Raw genomic sequence first — 13,659 nt, forward strand, 5'->3', positions numbered from 1 at the left:
ATTTGGTGAGACAAGGGGAGATCCTGCATTGACCACTGAGAAAATAGTAGCCACTGAAGTACTCTCATGTGTAGATGGGCTAGGGGAACTAAGAGAATGGTGGAAGCCATAGTCCCTAGAACCTGAAGGACTATCCTGGCCTGTACTTTGTCTTTTTTCTCAGCAAGAATCTGACTTGGTTGTGCAACGATTCTATCCTCTCCAGTGTCAGTTTTGCTGTCATGGTGGTTAAGTCTATGTCTGAGCCTAAGACAATGTGCTGTGATGGAGATAAGGCAGATGTTTTTAGATTTATTGCAATTCCTAATCTGGCGCACAAGGATAGAGTCTCGTCCCTGGCTCCGATTAGTTGGTGCTTGGTGGTAGCAGTGAGGAGCCAGTCATCCAGGTACAGAAACACCTGGAATCCTTGACGTCTCAGGTGAGCCGTTACCACTACCATGCATTTGGTGAACACACTGGGGGCTGTAGCGAGGCCAAAGGGCAGTGTTCAAAATTGAAAATGGCTGGCTCCCAGCCGAAAGAGTAAATTTCTTCTGGAGTGCTTGTCCATTTTGATATGGTAGTACACGTCCTGAAGATCTATGGAGCACATCCAATTGTCTTTCCCGATAAAGGGAAAAATTGACTGCAGAGTGATCAGACGGAACTTCAATTTCTCTACAGACTTGAGTTTGCTGAGATCTAGAATTGATCTCCAGACCCTGGGGTCTTTTTTGGAACTAAAAAGAATCATGAGCAAGTTCTGGATCCTATTTGCTCTGTAGGGACTTCTTGGATGACTCTCTTTTGAAGCAACGAGATGACCTCTGATGTTGCACAGTCTAATTGAATGGGTGTCATGTCTACTAAAGACCAATTTACCGGGGGATCGGAAACCAAGGGAATGAGGTAACCTCTGGAAATTATATTTTGTACCAAACAATCTTGGGAAAGATGTAGCCAGGCACTTGGGTACAGTGAGAGATGACCCCCGACTGCCTCCTGAGACAGACTGTCAGGCAACCCCTCAGGGGCGATGGAAAGGATGATCAGAGAAAGCATCTCTACCTCCCTGATGTTGCAGACCCATCTGCCACGAGCGCGTCTTCCATTATATCCTCCCCCTCTGCCTCTAGGGAAGGGTTGACCTTGTGCCAGAGGGAAACCTTCTTGGGATTTACGGGACCGCATTTTCCTTCCTGTTTGACCCTTGGGATAGGGTCTAGAAGGAAGGGAGAAATGGACTCAGAGCAGATAAGGTTTTTCCCTTCCTGCTCGCACCTGGTCAAAGTCTCTTTTACCCGAGGTCCAAAAAGAGTTGAACCTTCAAAGGGGACATTGGTAAAGGAAGACCAAGGATTTTGTAAAGTTGCATAGATGCATCTCTGTCCATCTTTGAACATTTTCCTGCCACTAACAAAAGAAGAATTTTATATATATATATATATATATATATATATATATATATATATATATATAAATATATATATATATATATATATATATTTTATATAGGAAAGAAGGACTCGCACTCAGAGAGGAAGGTCCTCTAATTTAAATGGGCAACTACGGCCCTCTAACAGTCCTCAAGAAAGGGAGATGGGAGCAAACTCTCTCAATCACACAGGTAATAGGTAAAACTCTTAATATAGAATAATAGAAGAAAATTTGACAGAAATATCAAATATTATTGAAAAAATATACTACTTAGCCAACGAGCCAGTGAGCAGACAAACTCGAAGCTTTCACGGCAAAAAGAGATCTGAGGAATTGCTGTTATGCACCATGAGATTGGGGTTAGCCTCGAGCCAGTAAAAGCTCTCGAGCTTTAGTATTGGCCGAGTCGGAGCAGAGAATCTGCTCCAAACTCATCCAGCAAGTATTATGGCGAGATAGGACTACATAACATCTGCTCATAACTGTACTGATGAAGGAAGTACCTGCTTTGCATTATATAAAATTTACGACACTTTTTCACTAAGCATAACTTAGTCATGCATATCCTACACTATGCACGTTCCTTATTACCATATGAAGTATCGGTGCTTTTGCTCTCTTGCATTGCAGATAACATTTTGAATGTGCTATATTAGAACTTTCTACCTGTAGAATGCTGCAGAAATACTAGTTCACCATCTTTTAACTGAAGCACATACTGGACCACAAGATGATACTTTTCAGCATATTGTAACTTCAGCTAAAAAGCTCAATCTGCAAGGCATCAAACCCTCGGAGTCAGATTTATTTATTTATTTAAATTAACTGCAGAGTCACAATGAGCTCATCAAATGGGTATTTTTTTTCACTTAAGAACCAAAGAAGTGAACAAGAAGTCTTGATTACAACTGTATGAACGGTACATCTCAGATACAACAGAATGAGCAATACATCTCAAGTACGACTGAATGAAATGCAATCAGAGATAAAAGATGAAAACATAGAAAAAGAAAAGAAAAAAAAACAGATGCGAAAGAAATGTAGCTGACGTCAAGCAACTTAAGACATTTCTGGTGCAGGCAGTCAGGCCGATGCAAGTTGCAAAGCATATCTTCTGACCTCTGTGTTTGTGAAATACATTACTCATTTTTCATTTTACAGCTACATTTGGCACACAAAGTCATTAATCAGTAGAAAATGTCTACTTTGTGTCAATTTCCTCTGCATTTGATATAGCGCTCATTTAAACCAACAGTAACATACCACATGAGAATGAAGCTCATCAGTGGGAAGAATATAAGTGACATGAAGACAGTGAGACTTAAATCAACTCCTGAGTACACCACAAGGAATATGGTATTACTTTCTCTGGAACTCACTCACTATTTCTCCAGTTCCCTTCCTCAACTTTTTTCTCTGCCTGTTTTGTCCTTCTGTCCATTTACAGTTTTATGAACTGAATTAGAATTACAAAACTGAAAAAAAAAACAGTAAATACACAGATAGTCATCCTGAAAAACACTCAGTTATGATGGTTTTATAACTGCCTTGTCATTACCACTTGCTGGTCTCTTCCAGCAGTGTTCACTATTCACTGAAACAGGTACAGATAACCAGCTGTATAAAACTGTCCTCTGAGGAGAAACCTACAGTTTTGTCGCATCTTGAATTTCTATGACAAGGCAGCATTAAAAAGTATATCCTGTGCCCCCACGGTCCCTGTAGTATCAGGAGCAAAGATTTTATTTTCAGTGATACAACACAACTCATGAAGCATCCATCCATCTTCAAAGACCCACAAAAAAAATGATGCCCAAGGCAGTGTTAAACTTGGTATATAATTTCTAGCACTGGACACCATTACTCAACATTACAACTACCGTAGCTACACAAACAGCAGCTGTGGTTTTACAGAAAGATATTTAACCATCACAATTTATTCCGCTTTTGCTTTGTGTTCTTTTCTGCCCTATTACGTTTCATGTCAACATCACTTCAGTACACAGTTTGATGTGACAGCTTCTAGAAAGCTCCTGCTGCCTATCACTTCAGTAAATGGATTTCAGCATTCTAGTTAGCTTGTCTCATTTATCCTACCTCATTATTTATTAACCAAGCAATGCTGCCCTTTGTTTGTCTCCACTTCTCCACTGACTACTTCTTTTACAGTTGTCTATTCCTTTTTAAGCTGTCATTGATATTCCAAGTGTCTCAAGGACATTTTTTTTCTCCTTCAAGGGTCAGTGTCCTAACTGCTATTAATTAAATATGGTATTGTTTTCAGATTTGTGGTTTACACTCCTTATTCCTAATCATCAGGCTGTCAACTCGGCACCATAAAAATCCACTGCCAATCATTAGCAGACCAGATTTCCACTGTGGCAACCCCTAACCGGGAAAAGCCAAAAAACAGTTTGTATTCTTAAAAAAATCATCATTGCTCCCTGTGATATGCTTTACAGGTAATGGTATATTTATACAGAACAGACACACACACACATATATATATATATATATATATATATATATATATATATATATATATATATATATATATATATGTATGTGTGTGTGTGTGTGTGTCTGTGTGATACACAGATTACTACAATGGGTTCGAACGGAGTAACATTTGAGAATGTATATAAGCACTATGGGTAACAGCAGAACATTTTTTAGTGCTGTTTTGAATTGTTCTCATTACCACTGCATAGTATTCTGGCTTCCAAAAATATGCATTTGTATGCCTGCTGAGTCCTGTCTGTTAAAATCCAAAGAAACAGCATAGTTTATGTGTAGTAGCTAAACAGTGGACAGTAAACATGAATAACGGTATTATTTTCCCCAACAACATATCTGTGCACGTGTGTTGTGAATTCATAGTAGCATACAGCAAGATGCACTAAGCTGCATAGCCTAAATGTACAGTGTGGCAAGACAGTTTGCTGCTTTTAGCTCAGTAGCACAGATGGAGACAATATCACATACAATCCAGAGAATGGTGCACTGTGCTTCATTGGGTTTATCATTCTGTAAGTGCAACATTACTTTGTATGTTTATCACTTCTTGTACACCCCAATATACCCAAAGACATCATCCTCTAATTAAAATATGCAAATACAGGTAGCACAAGCTGCACTTTCCAGCTATTGGTTCAGGCTTCCTACCCATACTCAAACAGATACACCTCCACCAACTGCCATCTGAACGAGTGCAGATCCTCTGTACTGAGCTCTGCGGTAGTTGTCTTCTATAAGAACTCAATGCCAATGCAGCATGTGCTAGCAATGATTTCCTTTTTCTTACGAGTTTCTCTTTTCCGAGAGGTTGTGTGACCATGGAGTCAGTATATATGTTTAAGGGGCGGGGAGGGGGGGGCTAAACTCCATTGGAAATAAAAGCTTACTTTGTTTTTAAATGGGTTAAATTCTAACAACTTGAAACTAGCAAGTCCTCACCAACTGACTTGATGAGACATGGGTGATGCATCAAATCAGAAAACACTTTTAAAGATCAACTTTTATGCAAACATTTTCAAGATAAAACAAGAAGCTCTAACTCATGAAGTAGCCCTAGAGGCTACAAACTAGAGCCTAAAACGTACGACACACTGGAGAAATCACAATTTGCTCCCAAAGTGCCATTGGTACCAGAACCTTTAAGCTTTCAGCTTATAAGTGCACTGGAAAGATCTGCTATTTTGTGTTGTTACTAAAGGATCAGCAAGGGCAACTTTCTGTTATGAATAATATAGTTATATCAACTGTTTCCAGTGTTAAATACCTGCAGCAAAAAGGCCATTTAACTAATAATGGTATTTCTATCAGCACTAAACATTGTCAAAGCAATTGCATACAGCAGCAGGACACTCCACTAACACACTTTACCTCATTTGTAAAAATAATAACGCTGTGTGCTTTCCTCAAGCTGGATGGGCTTTCGTTAGGTCCTTTTGTGCATCATGCTCTATGCTACTATGAATTCACAACACACTTGCACAAATACGTTGTTGGTGAAAATTAGAAGTTATATACTTACCATAACTTGGCATGTGTGTTGTCCATTTTCATTCTTCCTCACTGATGGGTTATGGATCCGATTCTCGGATTTGACTTGGACACATTTGTAAGACTTCAATCAGAGTCTGGAGATCCTCCCTCTTACCATAATGCACTACACCATCTCCAGTACCTCAGATTGAGTTTGCTGCCCTACTACCTACAGTGGCATAGGAACAGGACACAAACAAGAAGGGATGTGGCTCAAACATGGAAACAGAGGGGTCCGAGATCACCCAAAAATACTCTAGAAGTGACAAGACCAGAGGATGGCTGGGAGGGAAGGTGAGGAAGAATGAAAATGAGAAGTTATGTACCTACCTTAACGTTCCATGTTAGTTGTCTTCTCTCGCCTTCTTTCTTGCTTGATGGGTTTGGAGCCGATCTTCGGCTCTGACTCGGCACTTTGCTAAGCTCAAGAGTCACTTTTACCAGCTCGAGGCAGCCCCATATCCCATGATGCAAGGCGGTAAGTACCCAGATCTCGTTTGGTACCTATAGGCCATAACACCTAGCACAAAAACCTTCCTAGAAGGAAAGAAAGGCAAAAAGCCTAAAGGATGGGCTATAAAAAAGGCCAGAACTAGCTGGTCTTAAGAAGCAATCTTCCAGATAGGGAGAAAAAGGTCTGTCCAGGCCAGGGGGGCAGGAGGGAGGGTCGCAAGAAAGAAGGTGAGAGAAGACAACTAACATGGAACGTTATGGTAGGTACATAACTTCTCAATGTTAGGTTGTCAATCTCGCCTTCATTCTTGCTTGATGGGACCGCATCCCTAGCACCTCTATCCTGGGTGGCTCAATGGAACAGACTCTTGAGAACTGTAGAGCCAAAACTGTCTCTATCCCTGGAGGCCAAATCCAATTTGTAATGAGAAACAAAGGTATGAGGAGTGGCCCAAGTGGCTGCTGCACAAATAGTGTCTAATGGAAGTCTAGCCTGAAAAGCTGTGGAAGTGGCTAAGCTTCTGGTTGAATGCGCTTTTGGTTTTGAGCACAGCTGTTTTCCCCTGAGCCGATAGATTTCGGAGATGGTGGAAGAAAGCCATCTAGATAAGGTCACTTTGGAGACAGGAAGGCCTTTCTTATTTTCAACATAAGAAAGAAAGAGCTGATCGGATTTCCTGAATTGTTTTGTTCTGTCCAAATAATATCCGAGTTGGCGGTGAACATCAAGATAATGTAATTTTTGTTCCGATCTGTTTGAATAATTAGGGAAAAATACAGGGAGATCAATAGATTGGTTCAAATTAGTTTTCGAGGCCACCTTAGGCAAAAAGGTTGGATTAGTTCTCAAGGATACCCTGTCCTTGTGGAAGACCAAATAAGGGGGACGAACAGAGAGAGCATGAAGTTCTGACACTCTCCTGGCCGAGGTAATAGCAACAAGGAAGAGTGTTTTCCATGAAAGAAACTTCAGGGAACATGAAACAGCTGGCTCGAAGGGAGGAAGAATTAAGGATGTCAGCACTAGATTTAGGTCCCATTGAGGAGGAGGACTCCTGATAGGAGGTTTAAGGAGGAAAATTCCTTTTAGAAAGGCTCTACAAAGCCTGTGGGACATAATGTTGTGATCTGCAAACCAGACATGAAAGTTCGAGATAGCAGCCAACTGAACTTTGACCGTGGAAGATGAAGAGCCCGAGTGAAAAATTTCCGCTAAGAAATCCAAAACTGCATGAACAGGGGCAGTAAAGGGATCTATATTTTTTGATTTTGCCCAACAAGAGAAGCGTTTCCACTTGCTGGTATAAATCCTTCCAGTAGAGGATTTAAGGGAAGCCACTATGATATCCCTAACAGGATTAGAGATCATAGGAAGCCTGGCTAAGGAAGGAAGTGGAGCAACCAAGCTGTGAGGTTGAGAGAAGGAATAGACCGATGCAGCTGACCCGATTGGTGAATCAGAAGGTCCGGCACTGGGTCCAGATGCCACGGCTGCACCAAAAGGTGACGATGGAGGAACGGAAACCAAATTTGTCGAGGCCAATAGGGGGCAATGAGAATCATTTTGGCTCTCAAAACAGTGGCTTTCTGGAGTACTTGTGGAATCAACTGAAAGGGAGGAAAGGCATAAAGAAGTCCCTGGGGCCAATCCTGGGTAAGAGCGTCTCTGGGGGGGTGGCCTGGAAGTGGGAAGAGAGAAAAGAAGTCTGGGCATTTGCTATTTTGGGGAGTAGCAAAAAGATCGCAACATGGGCGGCCCCATTCTAGAAAATCTCCTCCACTATAGATTGTTTGAGAGACCACTCGTGAGGCATGAGAATAGCTCTGCTCAATCTGTCCGCTAAAATGTTGGTTTTCCCAGGAATATGCGTTGCTACCAGAAACCGATGAGAGGAGATCGCCCATTGCCAAAGTCTGAGAACTTCTCGACACAAGGGGTAGGACTTGGTTCCGCCCTGTTTGTTGATATACCATACTACAGACATGTTGTCTGTGTGAACTGCAATTGTTCCCAAGGGAAGAAAGTCGTTGAGGGCTTGCAGCGTTAAAAGCACTGCTCTCATCTCTAGGACATTTATGTGCAGGTGGTATTCGAATGGTTGCCACGTCCCATGAACCATCCTGCCCTGATAATGACCCCCCCACCCGATCAGGGAGGCGTCCATAGTGACTGTGGCTACTGGGGCCGGGGATACAAAGGGTCTGCCCTGATGAATCTGGGGAGAAGAAATCCACCAGGATAGATGATTTTTACAAACTTGTGTCACCAGGACTTGGTGACGCATGGGAAGTTGTTGGTAAGACCACTGGGTGAACAACATCCATTGAAGAAGACGCATGTAGAAGTGGGCCAAGGGAAGAAGGGTAATGGCCGCTGCCATGAGGCCCAATACCTTCAGAACCATTCTGGCTTGCACCTTTTTGCTGGCAAGGATGATCCGCACGTGACTTTGGATATCTGAGATTCTTTGGTCTGTGAGAGTTGCTGACATCCGAACAGTGTTTAAGTTTGCGCCTATGAAAGTAATAGACTGGCAGGGCAATAAGGAGGATTTTTCGTAGTTGATCGAAATTCCTAATTGAGTGCAGAGATTTAGGGTGTAATCCCTGGCTTGGAGAAGTTGATGCCTGGTGGTGGCTGAAAGGAGCCAGTCGTCGAGATACGGAAACACCTGGAATCCTTGACGTCTCAGGTGAGCCATGACCACTGCCATACATTTGGTGAACACTCTGGGGGCTGTAGTGAGACCAAAGGGCAGGGCTCTGAATTGAAAATGACTGGACCCCAGCCGAAAGCGGAGAAACCTTCTGGAGCATCTGTGAATTTTTATGTGAGAGTACGCATCCTGAAGGTCTATTGAGCACATCCAGTTGTCCTTGCCCAGGAAGGGCAAAATTGATTGAAGTGTGACCATTCGAAATCTTGTCTTTCTCACAGACTTGAGTCTGCTGAGATCCAATATTGGTCTCCAGTCTCCCGTCTTTTTGGGGACCAAAAAGAACCTTGAGTAGATTCCGGGCTCTGAATGGTCTGTTGTAACTGGCTGAATGGCCCTCTTTTGTAGAAGCTTTGATACTTCTAACTTTGCTATTTCCCTTAGACCGGGTGGCACATCTGGAAGGGAATTTTTGTGAGTGAAGGGACTTTCCTCGAAAGGAATTTTGTAACCCTCGGATATGATCGACTGTACCCATCTGTATTGTGAGAAGGAACTGGGCGCCATAGTGGAAAGTGCATCGGACACGGATATCCTTCAGAAGGGACTCACGGAAACAGATAGCTGGTGCCAGAGCCATGGCCTGAAGTTAAACGCCAAAAAATGTATAGTCATACCCTTCGGGAAAAACAAGGTAACCCCAAGCTACCATATAGGTGGCAATCCACTAAGCACAGAAGAGGTTATCAGGGACCTGGGGACCCAGGTTGACAGTGGCCTTTCTTTTGACACTCACGTTGCTAAAGTGGTTAGAAAGACCTTCTACATTGCCTACCTGATCATGAAGGGATTCACATCCAGATCTAGTGAGGTCATTGTTCCCCTGTACTCTTCACTTATCAGACCAATGATCGAGTACAATGCCCCATTCGGGATGTATCTCACCCGACATCTGCAGCAATTGGAGAGACCCCAAAAGTTCCTCACCAAAAGGATAAAGGGACTCCAAAATCTGTCATATGCTGCCAGATTGAAGAAACTCCAGCTCTATTCAGTCGCATACCGTCTGCTCAGAGGTGACATGTGCCTGACATACAAGGCCATGTCCAACCCGGAATTAATGGACATGCTCCACCTCAAAAAATCCAAATCGACCAAAACCACTAGAGCAAGCGACTTAAACCTTAGCACTGATATAAATAGGACGTGCTGGAGGGATAGATTTATCACTCAGAGACTCCCTATGCTGTGGAATAAAATCCCGGTCCATGTGAGGCAGAGCACCTCGCTGACTCTGTTCAAGAGAAATCTAGACCTGTGGATGGGAGATCGTAGGTTTACCCCGGGAATCATCTCTGTGTCACTGCTGGACAGAGGCACAACAAACTAATGGGCACAGTATTTTTTCATATAAGGGGTGGCGTAAGCCACAAAAATTTGGGCTAGGCTTATAAATGCCTTAGGGCAGATAGCCTAGTATAAACCTATGAACCTATGAACGCCAGGCTTCTGGGTACAGCGATAGTCTTCCCCCGACTGCCTCCAAGGATGGACAGTCGGGCAACATCTCAGGGATGCTGGAAGGGCTTGTCAGAGAGAGGCTCTCTGCTTCCCTGGTTTTGTGGACCCCCTCTGCCTCTAGAGCGGCGTCTGTTATTACCCCCTCTGCCTCTAGGGGTAAACTGACCACGTGTGTCTGGCGTGACTCCCTGGGATTTACGGAACCACATTTTCCCGCCCTTCTGACCTTTGGGGTAAGGTCTAGAGGGGGTAGAAAAATGGACCCCTATGGCAGAAAGAGTCTTGCTGTCCTGCTCACACCTGGTCAATGTATCCTTCACTTGAGGGCCAAACAATGCTGACCCATCAAAGGGAGAATTCGTGAAGGACGCCTTAAAGGGATCTGCAAAATTACAGAGCCGCATCCAGGATTGACGTCTGAGAGCCACTCCTGTACCTGCGGCTCTACTCGCTCCATCTGCTGCATACGAAATCAGCCGCATGGAGGAGTTAGCTATAGAATTAAGGATTCCTAGCTGAGAAGCAATCTTTTCTTGAGCCCCTGGAGCTGTAGGATCCTGTACTACTTCACCTAGTTCTTTAAGGATGTCCCTTTGGAGTCTGGTGAAGTGACATAAATAGTTCAGCGAACGCATGGCAAAGGTCGCTGAAGAGAACATCCGCTTACCATACCTGTCCATGGTCCTAGAATCCTTATTAGGAGGATGGACTGGTACGGAAGGATCTGCAAGTTCCTTCTTAGTGGCAGCCGCCACCACCATGGCATCAACAGGGACACCTTTTGTAAGGAATTGCTTTTCAGAAGGAGCTGTAATAAATTTAGACGGCCTCCTAGGAACTGGCTCTACAGAATCAGGAGCAGCCCAAGCCTTCCGAGCAATAACCTCCATAAGGGGGTCGAAAGGTGGAGACACCCAGGAGGTGGAGGGTCGAGATCCAAACGCCTCTAGGTATACCGACTCATCCTCGGAGGGATTTATGGAGGGCCAGTTTCCCCTCTGTTTTAGGAGTTCCAGGATGTCTGAAAAGGAGACATCCTCAGAGGGGGATCTTGGGGACCCCTCCGACTCATCTAAGTCGGTATCTGAAGTGGTAGACTCAGGGGAGTCCAGGTGTTTCCTCTTACAAGTCCTCTTGCGCGGAGGATCTCTTGACTGGTCAGGAGAATCCTCGGAAGAGGGGGTTCTTCCCAGTGGGGAAACCTGAGGCGGTGGATCTCTAGGTCCGGGAGCAAGAGAGTGGGAAGAGATATCGACAGGCACTGTAGAGGGAGGAGCTAAGGGAATAGACTGCTGACTGAGCCCAGTGGCCAGCACACTCTTCATCACCTCGAAGGCTCCCCTCCCAGGGAGATCAGAGAGAACCCGTTCCGAAGAAACTGGGACTCCCGGGCCCACCGAAAGGGAAGGCTCCGAGGCAGATGTCGGAGCAGAGCTCACCAAGGCCGAAGCTCCAAGGGGAAGAGTGGGGTCGGACAAGGGTCTGATGCCACTCACCCCCTCGGAGGAGACCAGGGAAGCCCGACCACTGAATCCCTCCAAGGAAGGTCTCGAGGAGGAGATAAGAGTAAATGCTGAAGGTGCAGAAGGGGGGGGGGGGTTATCTGCCCCTCAGCCATAGCCGTAACTATTCCCGTAGACTCCAGCTCCAAACTCTGTTGTAGAGTCGAAGGAGGAACTTGAAGGGGGTGTGGACTAATAGTCGTCTGTTGAGATGGACTATGAAGCATCTGGGCCAGTGCCTGTGATTTTAATAATCTGCTTACCACCCTCTCTAAATCATGGTCTGATAACCTGGAAGACCTAGATGATCGGCTCCGATGGCTCCGTTCCGAAAGAAGAGGTGAGGCCGGAGCCGACAGAATCGGTTCCAAAGAGGGGGACCTGGACCTCTTCCTCGAAGGAACCATCGGAGCCGACAAACCCACTGATCCAGTCGGAGCCGATAACTTTTCGGCTCCGAGTGTAGATCTAGATGCATCGGCTCCAGCCGGAGCCGATGCAGGAATCGAAATGGGTGTCCGGTCGGCGCCGACACCAAAGCCTGGGCCACATGGTGGTCGGAGCCAGTCGGAACCGACACCAAAGTGACCATAGTAGTATCGGCACCGATAGCCATCGGTGCCGAGGATTTAGCCAAGGTCAGATCGGCTCCAGCCGGAGCCGATCTCGACTCTGACAAAGTCGGAGCCAAGGCCGAAGGCTTAGATACAGAAGCCTGGGCCTTTGTCTTGGAAGGCTTTCCCGGAGCCGATTTGGTAGGGGAGCCCTCTGGTTTAAGGAGTCCCCTTAAAATGAGCTTGTTTCTCCTTTCCTGCAGGACTCTCTGGCTAAAAGAGTGACATATTGCACAGGAGTCCTGCAGGTGGAGAGGTCCCAGGCAGTATAAACAAGAAGTGTGACCGTCTGTCAGAGACATCTTCTGACAGCACGAGTCACACTTCTTAAAGCCCGAGACCCTCTGCTCTTTGGACATTGTGGATACACAAGCAGTACACACACAGTCCCAAATCAGACAATTAAAATTAAAGGATAACTAGAAAAAAACCTCACACACACACACACACACACACACACACACACACACACACACACACACACACACCCTGACAGGGGGGGGGTGGGAGGGAAAGAAGGCCCGACTAAAAAAATGAAGGAGGAAGAATAAAGTTAGTCAAAAAGGGGCTTACAATTAACTAAAAATAATTTTTTATCTGATAGGGGCAAATAGCAGTTTAAAAGTAAACACTTACCAGGAGCTGGTAAAAGGAGGACCTCATCAGCGAAGCGGCAAACGAGATCTGGGTACTTACCACCTTGCATCATGGGATATGGGGCTGCCTCGAGCTGGTAAAAGTGACTCTCGAGCTTAGCAAAGTGCCGAGTCGGAGCCGAGGATCGGCTCCGAACCCATCAAGCAAGAATGAAGGCGAGATTGACAACTTAACATTGGACAACACAGATGCCAAGTTATAAGTGCAAAACTTCTAAATCTGATATTGTCCTTTTCATTCTTTCTCACTGATGGGTCAGAGTCCCCAGCTACACAACTCTTGGGAGACCCTCAAGAAAGCACCGCCAAACCAAACGAAGCCCGGCTTCTGCAGACGATGTCCAATTTGTAATGTGTGACAAAGGTACGAGTCATTGACCAAATGGCTGCACATAAATATCAAGTGAAGCTCTGGAAGAAAAAGCAGATGAGGTAGCCAAAGATGTGGTACAGTGGGCTCTAGGAGAACAAGGCAGTTCCCAACCTCTCAGAATAAATCAGTGAAATATAGTCAGTAATCCATTTGGTCAAAGTAATTTCGGAAACTGCTTGACCTAAATGGTTAGGTGAGAAAAACAGCTGATCAGACTTCCTGCATGTTTTTGTTCTGTGAAGATAAAAACCTAATTGTCTATGATCAACAAGATGCAGCATATATTCACCCTCATTAGTAAAGCTGGGAAAGAAAATTGGCAATTGAACTGATTGGTTAGTGTTAGTTTCCATGGCCACTTTAGGCATAAAGGAAGAGTTCATCCATAAAGATACCCTATCTTTATAGAAAACGATG

This window comes from Protopterus annectens, chromosome 11.part0 (genome assembly GCF_019279795.1).
Source record: "Protopterus annectens isolate FY-2018-M chromosome 11.part0, PAN1.0, whole genome shotgun sequence".
Taxonomy (NCBI): domain Eukaryota; kingdom Metazoa; phylum Chordata; order Ceratodontiformes; family Protopteridae; genus Protopterus; species Protopterus annectens.